Here is a 16,850-nt window from a genome sequence, read left to right as displayed (position 1 = left end):
TCTATCTTTGGGGCTCAGGGTCACAGACAGCTTTTGTGAAAGGAATAATGGTGCAGTGGAACAAAAAGCAGGAAATTCACTTGAAGAGACTTGCCCTTTTCCAGATGTACCCCCCTCCTCATTGTATATATTTATCTCAGTCTCTGATGCTCATTATCACATCAAAGGGAACCTCAACATCCTAGTGTCATGATCTGATCTGCATTTCCTTTTTAGATAATTTTTTTTGAAGGAAGAGAGGGCTTTCTGTAGAATGTAGAATTTTGAAAAAGGGATGTTAAAGATTGGGGACATAGATTAAATAAATATTATAGGTGGAAGTAACTGTAAGGAAAATGTTTTATCCAAAAGAATAATTTGGTTTAAAAAATTTCTCCCCAAGTTGTTCTGTTACATTTTCCCGTTGTCAGAACATTTCACTCCATTTTCATTGAAAAGTGGGGACTTGCTTCTGATTTGGTTACTGCAAATAGGTGGGGGCAAAGAGTGAGAATGGAAGATCTTGACATGGCAAAGTACATAATTTTGTTCTCTGTTTTAGGGATATGACATTTTAAATCATATGACTGCTATTTTGATGGTATATCTAAATTTTTGTATACATGATACAGTAGTCTTAAACCCCAAGAAAGTTTCTATTATAATTATTATTTTTTCTATTTTTTTATTTTATTTTTTATATAAATGAAGCACAACTTTTCATTTCTCTGGTTGTACATAATGTAGAGTCACAGCATTCTTGCATTGATACTCATACATAGGGTAATAGTGTCCATCTCATTCCACCGTCTTCTCCTCCACACACCCATTCCCACTCCTTTTCTCCCCTCTGCTCAATCTAAAGTCAGTCTATTTTTCCCTTGCCTCCCATCCCATAATGGATCATCATTAACTTATCAGAGCAAACATTTGACTTTGGTTTTCTGGGATTAGCTTACTTTACTTAGGATATTCTTCAATTCCATCCATTTACCTGTAAAAGCCATGATTTCATTCTTCTTTAAAGCTGAGTAATGTTCCATTGTGTATACATACCATACTTTCTTTATCCATTCATTTATTGAAGGTCATCTAGGATGGTTTCACAGTTTAGCTATTGTAAATTAAGCTCCTTTAAACATTGATCTGGCTATGTCACTGTAGTATGCTGATTTTAAGTCCTTTGGATATAGATTGAGGAGTGGGATAGCTGGGTCAAATAGTGGTTCCATTGTAAGTTGTCTAAGGAATCTCCATACTGCTTTCCAAAGTAGTTGCAACATTTTACAGTCCCACCAGTAATGTTTGAGTGTGCCTTTCCCCCACATCGTCGCCAGCACTTATTGTTTGAATTCTTGATAATTGCCATTCTGACCTGAGTGAGATGAAATCTTAGAGAAGTTTTGATTAGCGTTTCCCTAATTGCAAGAGATGTTAAACATTTTTTTCATATATTCATTGATCATTTATATATCTTCTTCTGTAAAGTGTCTGCTCCTTTCCCTAGCCCATTTATTGATTGAGCTGCTTTTTTTTGGTGTTAAGTTTTTTAAGTACTACTTTATATATCCTGGACATCAGTGCTTTATCTGAGGTGTGTGTGGTAAAGATTTCCTCCCATTCTGTTTGCTCTCCTTTCATGTTATTGATTATTTCTTTTGCTGATAATAAACTTTTTAGTTTGAATCCATCCCATGCATTGATTCTTGATTTTGTATCTTACACTTTAGGAGTCTTGTTAAGGAAGTCATGTCCTTAGCTGACATGGTAAAGATTTGGGCCTGCTTTTTCTTCTATTAGGTGCAAAGTCTTTGGTCTAATTGCTAGGTCCTTAATCCACTTTCAGTTGAAATTTGTACAAAGTGAGAGAGGTTTAATTTTGTTTTGCTGCATATGAATTTCCAGTTTTCCCAGCACCATTTGTTGATGAGGCTATCTTTCCTCTAATGTATGTTTTTGGTGCATTTGTCTAGTATGAGATAACTGTATTTATGTGGGTTTTTTTCTGTGTCCTCTATTCTGCACCATTAGTCTACTTGTCTTTTTTGTTGCCAATACCATGTTTTTTTGTTTTTGTTTTTTTTTTTTAACTGTAGATCTGTAATATAGTTTAAGGTGTGGTTTTATGATGCCATCTGCTTTATTCTTCTTGCTAAGGAAAGCTTTGGCTATTCTGGATCTCTTATTTTTCCAAATGAGTTGAATAATTGCTTTTTCTATTTCTATGAGGAATGCCATTGAGATTTTGATGGGAATTGCATTGAATCTATGTAACACTTTTTGTAGTATGGTCATTTTGACAATATTAATTCTGCTATCCATGAACAAAGGAGATCTTTCCATCTTCTAAGGTCTTGTTTTATTTTCTTAGTGTCCTATAATTTTCATTGTAGAGGTCTTTCACCTCTTTTGTTAGGTTGACTCAGAAGTATTTTTTGAAGCTATTGTAAATGGGGTAGTTGTTCTAGTTTCTCTTTCAGATGATTATTCACTGATGTACAGAAATACATTTTATTTATTTTTTATATCTTACTATTTTAATGAATTCATTTATTAGTTCTAGAAGTTTTCTAGTGGTATTTCTTGGGTCCTCTACGCATAGATTCATGTTATCAGCAAATAGTGATACTAGAGTTCTTCTTTTCCTATTTGTATCCCTTTAATTTCCTTTGTCTTGTAATTGCTCTGGCTAGAGTTTCAAAGACTGTATTGAATATAAGTGGTAAAAGAGGACATCCCTGTTTTGTTCCAGTTTTTAGAGTGCATACTTTCATTTATTTTTCCATTTAGAATGATGTTAGCCCTAGGCTTAGCGTTGATAGTTTTTATAATGTTGAGGTATGTTTCTACTGTCCCTAGTTTTTCTAGCCTGTTGAACATGAAGAGGTGCTATATTCTGTCAAATGTTTTCTTTACATCTATTGAGATGATCAAATGATTTTAATCTTTAAGTTTATTGATGTGATTATATACATTTATGGATTTTCATATGTTAAACCAACCTCGCATCCCTGGGATGAACCCCACTTGATTGCGGTGCACTGTATTTTTAATATGTTTTTATATGTGATCTGTCAGAATTTTATTGAGAATTTTTGCATCTATGTTCATTAGAGATATTGGTCTAAAGTTTTTTTTTTTTCCTTGATGTGTCTCTTTTACTATTTTAACACAGGGTTATGTGAGAGCTGAAGGGTTTTGTCTGACTCATGGGAAGAATGAAATATGCAGTGATAGAGAGTGAGAAATTTTTATCAAATTTATAATAAGTAAGCAAGGAAAGCTCTCATAGAATGAGAGGGGTCCCAAAGAGGGCTCTGTGTCAGTGACTTTGTGTAGGGGTTTTATACAGTTTTGATGAGGAACTAACCTTTCATTGGAGACTTTCAACCTTGATTGGTTTCTTTTTCTGAGTCAATTGAAGGCGTGCAGTTTTAATTTCTTATCCCCATAATAGAATGGTTTAATATCTTTGTTAAACTGAGTTTGTCATGTATTTGCTATTTCAAACAAAATAATTGCTTGAATTCAAAACAATTCTCTGGGTTTGACTAATGTCAGGGTAATCAAGAAAACTTGTGGGAACAATAGAATGCATGGGCATGCAAACATGAGTTGGGCCTTTCAGTCAGGAAGCCAAAAAACAAACAAACAAACAAAAATAAAATAAAACAAAGAAACAAAAAACAAGCTTTAGCTTAGGGTTTCAATCTGGGGTGGGGTATTGAGAGGTGTGAATGAATCATTGCTTAGAACTATGTAACCCTGGAGAGCAAGACGCCTCTCATGGGAATCTTTTGGTGTGAGGGTTACTAGAGAAATGCCAATTTGCAGGTGACTCCTGTTGATAAGAGAATTCCATGCTTGTCATGGAATTTATTAGTTCAAAATCCTTTAATTCAAATCCCAGCTGCCCAGAGGTAGAAGAAATGGGCATCATAAACTGATAAGCTCTGAATAAACTGTTTTGCTCACAAACTTGGCTCTATTTACCTCAGGAAACTTTTTCACAGTGAATTTCCTTGATGTTTAAAATCTATATTATAAACATGTGGAGCTTCATTCATTGTTGAATCAGACCCCACCAGGGCTCATTCACCCACCAAGTCCCATTTGCATCTCTAATTCAGTCTTTGTCTTTATTTTTCTTATAATTTCTTATTTTCCTAATCTGCCTACTACCTGTCATTGGAGAATTGTTTACTCACTCTGCAGGTTGTGGTAATATTGGGTGATCCCATTCTCAAAGGTCCCCATAACTCTAAAACCCCTTCAAAGATGGATCTGATCGCAAATATTTGAAAAATAAAAATTAAAAAATGGCTCCTTATAGAAGAATAGTGTGATTTTACCACAGTACTCAATTCTCAGTTTCTAATCAGGATCATGCCTGCAACAACCTGGGGACAAAGAAGATCAGAAAAAAAAGCATGTTAGAAGAACCTTACTGGCATACACCAAGTGAGACTTGGGATTGCAAATCACAGACAAATTCTGAACTATTTTAGTTAAGGCATTACTCCGTTGGCATGTGGCATAATGAAAAATAAGGACATAGCAAGAAGTGTTAGTACCTGCATAATTACGTTTCTTGGATGTTTTATTCTCTTAAATAACTATTTAATATCCTCCATCAGTAAGAAATCCCAGGTGGGATCTAAAGACAAGTCAGAAATGCCTTTCTAAAGCACAACTTGCTTTACTCTAGATGGATTTATCCGAGGTTTTACACCTGCAAGCTTTAATGAAGTGTGAGTTGGTAATAGGAAATCAGATGGACATTTCCACTTTTATTCAGCTGCTGGATAGACTTTTGAATATTTCAAGCTTTCAGAAATACTTTATCTCTCCAGGATGGAAGGTATGGAAAGGCTCATCTGTCAAATATACAATCTTTATTGAGCAAACTGAACCAAAGTGGTTATTATCTGACTCAATTACTGTACATATTTATCCTGGTTTTAAGCCCATTTTGGGGTACAGAGTGACAGTCAAAATTTACCCCATGTTAATTAAATCTCTCGATAAAGCTTAGCTAGCATTTTTTATTATTATTTAAAGTATGGTTCATTTTTTTCTGTCTTTCTGGTGGTCTGTGGTGTCATAAACAAATGCAATTTTCAGGTAATTTTTGAAACTTTACTCACATTTTGAATGACTTCAGAAAAAAATATGGGTTAATATCATTTTAAATAGATCTCCACAGTCCAAATATGGACATAGCTTACTTGAACACAAATTAAATTACCTCTGTTGTCTTCTTGGTTACAGTAGGGTATGTCTCCACAGAGCCTGAGAAAGTACCCCTAAATATTAATAACAACATAAAATTATCTGTTGTTTTATGCATCTTACTGAAGTCTATTTGCCAGTCCTCAAAGAGACAAACCTTATATTGCACTCAGTTTTGAGGAGAACTGCTTTCAATTTGGGGGTAATTTTTAACACACAAATTTCATCCTTATGTAATCCTTCAAAAACTCTTCTGAGGGTGTGGCCTTTTAAAGTAAGGACATGTTAAACCTGCCAGTGCATCCTTGTCATACCATATTGTAGGTGTTTTTAAATTAGGTATGAAGTGGAATAGAAGACGCTGGATACCTGAGGAATTTTCAGGAAGCAGGTTCATTGACTACAGGGTACAGATGGGCTGTCATTTAAAAAAATTCTCCCCTGGACCATGAGTATAAAAATTATTTGAACTTTATACCCAGTGGGGCGGGGCAAGGAGGTTCATATGACAAGCTCTTTTTATTCAATCATCTAGACAGAGGTTCAACAACTTTTTTTTCCTGCAATCCCGACAATTACAAAATGAGGAAACTACTAACCACAATACCCTTCTGCAGAAGTTTTTGCTTAGAAATGGCTTTCTGACAAAGAGGAACTTATTTGTTACAAATATAGTGGGGAGGTTTTGCTTAGTTATGGTAAGAGTCTTCCTGGTGGGGTTCTCTGATCTGCTTCATGTACACCAGGCTTTCAAGAAGCAAACTCATTCTGTCATCCTGTGCTCATTAAGTTTTCATTGTAATGGTCTGTATTGGTGAAGATACATTTTGAGTCTATTGTTCATCCCATTCTGTGCAGTGCAGATTGAATTTGGACAAGTTCAAGTGATATATGAAAGACCCAATAGATTCATTCCCTCTAGCAGACTGTTTAGTGGCTCTGTCAACCTTAAGAATGTCTTTGGTCACTTGAAAGTCAAATTTCTGGTGCCATGGAAGTTTTTAATAGATGCTTGGGCTGGTAAAGCAACCACGTGGCCTAGGGTCCTTATTTCCATGGGATGTTGGAAGCCCATATTTTACAAAGTTAATAAGTCTTTCTTCCTAATAGTGCATGTGCATGAACTATCATAAATGGATATTTGGAATAGGTATAGATGTTTACTTGTTTCTTCCCTGGTAGTACTGTGGCCTCTACACTAACTAGGGGTTGATTCAGAGTACTACAAATATCAATTTCTTCATTTCGTTTATATTTCATGTTCTTTTTTAAATTTTGGTTGTAGATGAGCACAATGCCTTTATTTTATTTATTTATTTTTATGCGGTGCTGAGGATTGAAACCAGTGCCTCACATGTTCCAGGCAAGCACTCTACCACTGAGCTACAAACACAGTTCCATCTTTCATGTTTTAATATCTATGAAGGAAGAATGTTTTTCCCTTTTCTCTGAACCATCAACTTAGTTCCTTCCTTCTTAGAATCCTCATTAAGCAATAGCATGAAACTTTGTATGTGAAGGATTTCATCTCATTTACCTGATGTGTGGCAACATTATTCCAATTGTAGTATGATAATTTAAGGCAGTCATTTCTTACCAGAACTAACACATATATGTGCTATGGCCATGTTACCATGATATCCCAACTCCTTTTTAGTCAAGGAATCACAGTATCAGTTGTCCAGCCAGCTAGTATGTGGCCCAGTGGATCCTTAGATGGTATCCAAATCCATTCGCCCATCCTAGTAATGAAGCAGACAAAAGAAGAAAAAACAAATCAGACTACACAAATAAGTACTCTCAAAATGGACAAAATTGCTTAAAGTTTTGGCCCTCTGAATAATATCCCATACATACTGGTATACTATCCCCACTCTCCTCCCACCAAAAGGAAAAGAAAGAGAAAAAAATAATCCCCAACCCAAAATAATAAGGTCCAAATGGCAGAGACAATCCCCAAATCATGGAAAAAAATCTTCTTTCTTTTTTTATACCTTTATTTCACTTATTTATTTTTATTTGGTGCTGAGGATCGAACCCAGGGTCCCACACATTCAAAGTGAGCGCTCTACTGCTGAGCCACAACCCCAGGCCCAGAGCTTCTTTCTTTATACTACCTTATACTGCAAAATGTACTATGTGAAGTCCAAAAGGCTATTTTAACCCCAACCAGCAGAGAGAAGTATTTACTGTGTGTACTTTGACATTGCATCCCATTAGTTCCCCCAAACCTTTTTCTTTCCTTAATGAAGAATTTATGGATAGTGGATACCATAGTCACAAGTAAGAGAATCCTTCCCCCAGATTTAAAATGTCTCCAGGCAGCTAGGAATTGCCCTGAAATTCTAATTATAGGTTTGTCTACTCAAGAATGTGAAGCCTCTCCCTCCTGAACAACCACTGTCACTCATCTCAGTGGAGATGACTAATGGGTAGGACTCTTATTCCTGGCTAGATTTACCCCAAACTGTTACCTGGACAAAGCTTCACTACTCAAGCTCAGGAGGCAGTTTAATAGTGTAAGACAGGCTTTATTCAAAGCCAGCTTTGAGGAATATACCAAAGAGAACTTTCTATCTCAAATCTCCATCTTCAGGGGCTAAAGAATGTGGAAAGATTTTATGAGAGGGGAATAAAGAATGCATTGAGACAAAAGACAGGTAAATCACTCAAGGGGATTTGCCCTCTTACAAAAACATTTTCAGCTCCTTGATTCTCTCTCTGAGTCTTTGTTGCCTCCTTATCAAATAAAAAGAAACCTCAACATCCTGTGGACCAAATCTGTATTTCATTTTTAAATGAGCATATTAATCTGTGAGTTGATGAGAGAAGAGGGGAGGGCAGGCTTATCATAGGGCTTTCTTTAACAATTAGAATACTATGAGAAAGAGATGTTAAAGATTGGGGAAATATATTAGGAAAGTGTTGGTAAACTAGGAAGTAACTGTAAGGAAAACATCTTTCCAAGGGAATTATTTTGATAAAAAATGCTTTATAAATTTCTGTTATATTTTGCATTGTGAAGAGGTAGAAAGAGAGAAATGAAATAGTGGAAAGAGAGAAGACAAAATTACAACAAATTAACAGATAATGTTCAAGTTATTTGTGACTGAGTCTTTAATATGATGGGAGCCACCCCCATTCTTTTTAAAGGCTAAACATTTCTACTCCTATTCATTTATTAAGATGTTGTTTCTTCTTCTAGATAGTTCTTGAAATTTAAATAAATAGCACCTTTGTTAACTGTAGAAATTATCTAGAAACCAGCTCTTCTTCAAACTACCTTCTCATCAAATCTTTCATTTTCAAAGAACCCTGCTTTAAAACAAGCTTAAATAGAAAACCTAACAAAGTCATTAAAATAATTTTAAAATATTTCATTCATCACAAAGTCTTATGATTGCTTTTCTTTATTCTTTGTAGAAGGCTTTTCATATATGTCTGCAAAAGATTAATTATGTGTCTGTACACAGGATATAGGTACCTTTACTAAATCCATAGTATATAGGGAAGAAATTCATAATACCATATCATAGCATTGGTGTTCTGTTATCAGTATATTGTAATGTTTTCAAAGTGTTTCTGGTCTTCTCCACAAGACATTTCTTAATTTACTGTCTTGGTACCCTTTCTTCTCTTTTATTTAAAAAGCAAATAAACATCCAATTGCTTTTTAATTAATCTAATCCATGGCTTAAAGCCCTTCATTTGTCTTTCATTCTATGTAGAAACCCACCTACTGCATCTTTCCTTTCATGTGATTCCAGAAACCATTTTATAATAGTCTCCCTACAGGCCTAAGATGGATAAAGTTTCTATTCTTCCTGATTTTCAGTGAACTTTATTGCTCCCTATAGATGAATAAATAAAAAGATATGGGAAAAAGCATCAATTTTATATGCATCTATAGGAAGTCTAGAAACCAGAGGCAGAAGAAATCAAAAGGACAGTGCTTGAAGCTGACTATCAGAATCATGACAAGAATGTTTTGGAAATACCCAATTATGTGATCTATAGTAGAATTCTGTGATATACAATTACTCATTTATGGATGTGGGGGCTATTCTCAATCCTGTGAATGATTCCTATGTAAATATTTTTAGTCATTAAAATTGAAAACTAGTGTCCTTCATAAATTTTAATCAAAGTTTTTTTTTCCCTAAGCATCACTTAGGAAAATTTTATAAATTCATATTCTCAAGCCGCACCACAATCTCCTACAATTGAAAACACTAAGTATGGGGTCCAGGTTCTTCTGAGGCATGCTAAAGACTGACTGAGAACCACTATCTGGAATACAGAAAATAAGATACTCCAATTATGGATGGTATAGGGTCCCTTGCACAATTAGGCACCATATTTACAAATTTCATATTCACAATATTTAATATTCACCAAAAGTTACTCTTTATCCTTTCTAAATATTTAGCATTCAAAAAAGCTACTCATTATCCTTTATTTCTAAAGTGTAGAAAATTTTCCTTCTGTTTCTCTATAAAATCTTTCTGCATGTGTGTTTTTCAAGAGAATTATTCTGCATGGAGAATAGGCAAATGATAAGCTTATTGATTCACTCATAATAAAAGTAAAACCTGGTCCCTGAAGAACCATAATTAGAATCTAGCAGACTTTTCTAACGAGGAAAGTACAAAGCTCTCCTGTGATTTTGGTCTGGAAAATAAAGCTACAACTGCATTATTATTACATAAGTTGGATGATTTTATATGGGAAATAAGTGATATGTTAATAAAAACTTTTTATATATAGTCTGAGGTTATGAGATTGAGCCAACCATTAAATTCACATTCATTTCTATTTGGAAAAATCATTTTTTTCCTTTACATGAAAAAATACACAGTACACCTGGTATAATTATTTACAAAGGTGATGTTAATTTTAAGGAGATTGAGCTTTTAGACACAGCATAATTTTTTATGACACTTGCGATTCTTATAAATTTCTCGCAGTTATGCTTTTACAACTTAGAAAAATATTTGAATACTTTTGCATTTATAGTTTCTATATAATTCAGCATAATAAAATTAGAAGATTAAAAAAACAATCTGAGGACAATAGTAGATAAAGAACAAGGACAAGTACACTAGCTTCTGGAAATGGGATAATTTAAATAAAACTTTCTGTTCATATTAAAACTATTTTCTTTCAATTACTCTCATTGGAGGCAATAGAGGTCAAATTAATTTCTCAGAAACTTAAATATGAGATCAGAGAAAATGTTACATATTCTTGGTAAATGGAACCCATTAGAAGTTAATGCTTCCTCCATTCTTCTAATTTGATTTAATGCATTTTTTTAACTTGGGAATTATACTTTAGAAAATTTTAGACCAAAAACCTTTCTGAGATCAATCTCCATTATTGTTTATTCCAATATCAAATAAAAAGCAATTTTCAGCTCAAATATTTTACTTAATATCTTCCTTTTGTGTTCTGCCCTCTAGCCAATTTTCAATTCAATAGTTAATTTCCCTTCTGTTTCATGATTCTATGCCTTTGACCTTAAGTCTGATAGATGCTTTTGGAAAATCTTGTAACTTTAATTTAAAGTGTGTCTATATTTCAACAGTATCTTCAAATATGTTCAGTGTGTTTCAGACATGATCTTCAGTTTGGAAAGCATTTTCACTATTGATGAAGCTATGTTTCTCCCACCAAAATGTTCCTCAAAAAATCTTCAATAGGAATTTAGCAGAAAGACAGAAATTCACTGATTCTTAAAGGAAATACCCAGGAGCCATTAAGATTTGGAAAGTACTATGGTATGTCTTGAGCAACATGTCCTTTACCAGCGCCCTTGCAAAAATGATGGAAATACTGAAGTGCAGGGAAAACTGGTGTGAACTTGTGCATTTTGACCCTTGCCCCAGATCGAGTCTGGCCCCTAACTATTGTTCCTCTATAAATATTGTACCCCCAACCCAAAATGTGTTTCTCACCCTCAACATAGCCCACATTTTCCCTTGAATATATGTCTACTTCCTAAAAAACCCTTTGTTTGTGTTTTTGGAGCATGATGAAATTCTTTTTCATTAAGTATGCCAAGAACCTTTCCTTTCTGGAAATTCTTCAGACCCCTCTCCACAGACATATCTTCTCCTGTGACAAACTGTGTTTTTGTTAAAAGCCTGAGAATTTTCCTGTTAGTCATGTCAAGTTGATTGAGCTATGACTAAAAAGAGATTTTTCTGGAGTAAAGGAAATTAGCATTTGTGGCTTCACTTCAAAACATGCTACGAATTTTAAATAAAAATCCACCATACCACTTAGGCTTTTAAAGTATATATTTATAAATTATTAGGTATTCATAGGCATTAACTCATATTTCCATTTATTTTTTAAAATGGTCACTAGATTTTTTCATGTAGCACCCAAAATTATCAACTCAATTTTAATATATAATCTTCTCGATAATAATATAATAAGTGATCCATAAATGTTTTTGAGTGATGGAAGGTCTAATTTAAATTTCACCAGAATATATGAACTTCAATAAAATTTTATTTCAGTATGTAATGACCAACAATCCTGAAGTACTTGAACTACTTCCTACATATAAACTAGATTTTAAATAATATACTTTAGAAGCAGCAGTAATTATTTTGTGATTGCCTTAAGGCAGAGTATTTTTACATTGTGTCCCACAAAAATGTATCTTTCTATTGGAGCTTTGTTCATTGGCTATTTATAAGTAGCAGATACATTTCAGTTTTAAATTACTTCATTTCTTCCCCTGCTATGCACTGCCACAGGTGTAAAAATATTTACCTTCTGTAGGTTTAAATTTGCAAAATTTCTGAATTAATAAGAGCAATACTTGGTAGTCTATACACTATTTTTTCCTTCACAAGTATGCAAGAATTTTGAATGAGATCATAGCCTCAATCCCAAGACATCTGAAGTCATACTATGTGCATCCTTTATGTAGTCACCTTCCCTCTAACTTCTGCTAAGTACATACCATTTAAACAACTGAATTTCTAAAGCAGATTTTGCTTCTCAGTTCCCCAAATTGCTAATTCTTTCCCAATAGTTATTGATATTTTTTCCTATAACTAAGGTCTTTTTCTTATATCTTTTGAGAGAGATCAATATAAAAATATATGAACTTTTGTATACCTGAAATTGAGGTAGGAGAACAAATTAAAGAAGCCTAGAACCCTTCTGGCTTATCCTTCAACCCTTTCTTACCACTACATGTTCCATTTTCATTATATGCTGCTATTGTTTTCTTTATATATTGGCAATAAACTTTATCTAAATTAATTTGGTACAGCCTCCATGTATTGAAATATGCAGTATTGGCCACTCTCTGGGAGTACAGTCAAAATTATCCAGGCATACTCTCTTTTACAACAGCCTAAAAATACACATAATGCCTAAGTTCCAAGTAAAAAAAAAAAAAAAAAAAAAAAAAAACTGAGCCAAAATGCTTAGTACTTTAAAAACAATAAGCCATTGAATTCCATAACACTACTGAAGAAGAATTTTTTTCTGTTACCCTTTTGAGATGTAGAACCCAAAATGCAGATAAACAAGGTAACTTGCCCAAAGCCCACATTATATTCAAATGCTCATAGTTTATTGTTCCAAATCAGTGTATATTTCCCTACACTTCCCAGCCTCATAGCTTGTAACCATGGATATAGAAAGTACAAAGGGACCAAGATTTTTGTATCACTCCTCCTGAATTTAATTCAATGTCACCAATTATACTAGTATTTATTTGGGACTACTGCTATTATTATTGCCATTGCTGTAGGATGGCAATGAAAAGGAGGCTGAATTTAATTCTTTCAGTATCATGCTGAGAGAACCAAACTGGAGGGAAAAAAGCAAGGGAAGAAAATGCATATAAATTATCTGAACAATGCCATCATATTATTTATTTGCTATTATCACGTGTGATTATATAACTCTTTTCTCCTGAAAACAAATAGTAGCTCTATTTAATAGTTTATTGGTGTTTTTAGGGCATATGTTAATGCTTTTAACTCTCTCAGGAACTTACACATTTGATTTCTTAATTTCTTTTGTGTCTAAGATTCTACCATACTAAATATTTCTCCCTTTTATGGGTACTGAGTTTTATTTTTTTTTTATTAGTAGATAAGCACATTTTGTTCACAAGACTAGTAATTCTTCACCTCTCAAAGATCCAGATATGTGAAAGAAGTGTAATATTCTGTCCAAGAATGTTCCTAAATTGCTAATTTGGTCATAGTTGCAATGAGCTTTCCCTGTAAACTATCAATTAGTCTGTGCCTACAGGCATACCAATTTGAAAACTTTGATTGGGTAACTGAATTTTTTATATTCTCAAGGTTGGCAGGTTATAGTCAAACTGGTTCATGAATTTACAAAACAGGTTAATTTGAATTTGTTAAATGTAATAATTTTCATACAGATGCAATGTTTAAGAAAAATACTAAGGACAATTATAGACCAGGATTTAGTACTGAGTAAAAAAAATGAATTTGGGAATTCAATCCAAAAGAGAAGTTTAGATATATTAAAATGATAGGCAATAAACTGAAAAGAAAAAAAAAATTAACAGGTCTCATTTACCTGTTTTCCTGAATAAATCTATTTAAGAGCCATTAAAAGGCCAAGCAAATTCACTTATCATTATGTTCTCCAACTCCATCCATTTACCTGCAAATGGCATGATTTTATTCTCTTTTTTTCCTGAGTAATATTCCATGTATATATGCCACATTTTATATATATGACAAATGCCGAAAGTTTTCTCTGATATAAGGTGACTGACTCATAGTGGGGTAGGGAGAAGGAGCATGGAAGGAACAGAAAAACTCTAGATAAGACAGAGGGGAGGGAGGGGAAGGGATGCAACAGGGGGTTAGCAATGATGGTGGAATGTGATGGACATCATTATCCAAAGTACATTTATGAAGATATGAATTGTTGTGAACATATTTTATATAGAAACAGAGATATGAAAAATTTTGCTCTATATGTGTAATAAGAATTGTAATACATTCTGCTCTCATGTATTTAAAAAATAAAATCAATTAAAACAAAGAAGAAGAAGAAAAGAAGAAGAAGAAGGAGAAGGAGAAGGAGAAGGAGAAGAGGAGGAGGAGGAGGAGGAGGAGGAGGAGGAAGAGGAGGAGGAGAAAGAAGAAGAAGGTGGTCAAGCAAGGTTGGCATCTGTGAAGTTTTGGGAGAAAGACTGAAGTCTCTTGGAGACCAGAAATAAATTACTGGTAGAATATTGAGATTCATCCATAGTGATCAGAGCATACAAATAGGCTCAGCATGGGGTTTTTATAACCAAGGGGCAAAACACAATGCATCTGAATGTCAGGGATTGTGGCAGAAAGATAGGGAAGAAAATATTGAAAGCAGTAATTGCAAACTGCATACCAAGAGAGTGGATTAAGGCAACAAATAAGTGTGTTTAAATAACAGTAGCCATATTTCTCACTATCAAAAAAAAAAAAAAAGAGCTGGGTGTGGTGTAGGCCTGTAATCCCAGTGGCTCAGGCAGCAGAAGCAGGAGGATCATGTGTTCAAAGCCAGCCTCAGCAACTTAGCCAGTTCCTATCTATAAATAAAATATTTTTAAAAAGGGCTCCAAATATGGCTCAGTGGTTAAGTACTGATGGTTTAATCCCCAGTTTAAAAGAAAAAAATGTTTTTTGGAAATTGAAAAACAGAACAAAATGAAAATGGTGGTTTTGTATTAAATTAAAAGTAATTGGCAATATTGTTGTGAATGCTAGTCATTTTCAATATAGAGAGAGATGGATTAGATGTAGATATATAAATTAGGCATGTATGTGCATGTGAGTGAGTGTACATAAATATAGATATATTGCCTAGTTCTGACTGGGAACAGTACTACCTAAATGCAATGAGTGTGCTCTAGATTTCTGTTTCTATATGTCTTTGCTGTTATAGTTAAAGCATTGTTCCAGCGTTTCATAAATTGACTTCCAGACCACTTTATTGAAGCACACCGGTGGCGACTGACCAGAACATAAAGGTGTTCCCCTGATCAATCCCAAACAATTGCAAGAGCACTCCTTATAAGCCTGAAAACTGCAAAAGGAACGTTTGGGGGTCTTGCCAAAGCAAGCAAGCCAAGTTACAGAAGCAGGAGAGTGCAGTCAGGCTCAGGGACGCTTAGCCAATCACAATTTTCGCAGTCACCCTAGTTACAGAAACAGAGCCCCTTTACCCTAGTTACAGAAACAATGCTCCGTTAGGTAGTTCCGTGTTCTTAAAGGTTTCTATAGCAAAAGGAAAAGAACATCTTGCACTGATCATGACCTTTATACTTGGCATGGTTGTTTTATATTGCTTATTAAAAGAAAAAAATGCTTTCATCAGAAAATTGGCTGCTTTCAAGTTTGGGACAGGGAAAAAAAGAGATGTGTGGGCAGCCTTGTTATGTTATAAAACAAGAAAGTATTCAAAGAAGGATGAGACCCTGTAAAAAAATATAAGAACCAGTCTGAAGAGGTTCCACTGGCAAAGTTAGTTAAATGAGCAATAGGCTAAAAACCTTGAGACAGCTAGGTACATGTGGGGCATTTTAGAATTTATGACATCCAGGTGCCCCTAGTGATTATAGATGTAGTTGTCTTAATTTGATTATTGAGTGACCAAATTGGGAATATATTACAAACTTGTGGTTATAGCAATGTCACCAGGCTTGTTTGATCACATTAGGGTTCATAGCCCTGGTTGGAAAAGATTCCAGATAGGATGTATAGGTAATCTAGTCATTAATCATTTAAATTAGGTACATTTATAGCACTTTATTTTTTTTAAATTTGTACTTTAAATTTAATGTCCAGTAAAATTGTAGAGTTTTTATTGTTGTTCTAATTAGTTATACATGACAGTAGAATGCATTTTGACACATCGTACATAAATGGAGTATAATTTCTCATTCTTATGGTTGTAAAAGATGTAGAATCACACTGGACATGTAGCCATATATGTACATAGGGTAATAATGTCAGATTCATTCTACTATCCTTCCTACCTCCCCTCCCTGTATCACTGTATTTTACATAAAATGAATTCTCCTCATATTTTTTTTTCTATACAAGATGGAAGCCTATTATATTTACAAGACAATAACTACAGCCCAACTAAAAATTATTAGTACTTAATATGGAAATACTACTTCAGTATTTAAATTCTTTTTTAATTTCTACATTTCACTGTATCGCTGAAAAATTTTTACAAAAAATCCAAAAATACTAACATAATAGAAAATCATAGCTGTAAAACACAATTTCTTTGATCAAGTGTCTTCCTTTTGATATATATATATATATATATATATATATATATATATATATATATATAATATATATATATATATATATATAATATATATATATATATATATATATATATATATATAATCTTTCTAGATGATATTTATCCATATTTAAGAAATTGTTCTTATTTATTACATAGTCTCTTTAATAAAGTTTTTATTGAGTCCAATACTTATTTAGTTGTACTTTAGGCAGCAATTTAAGTGTTGATATCTCTGAATATGAATAAAATGAATATGTTTTTTTCTCAAAATAATTCTGAATAGATACATTGAGTCAAAGAAAAATCTGTAAAGCAGA

This window comes from Marmota flaviventris, chromosome X, assembly GCF_047511675.1.
Source record: "Marmota flaviventris isolate mMarFla1 chromosome X, mMarFla1.hap1, whole genome shotgun sequence".
Taxonomy (NCBI): domain Eukaryota; kingdom Metazoa; phylum Chordata; class Mammalia; order Rodentia; family Sciuridae; genus Marmota; species Marmota flaviventris.
Note: the sequence above shows the minus strand (reverse complement) of the source record.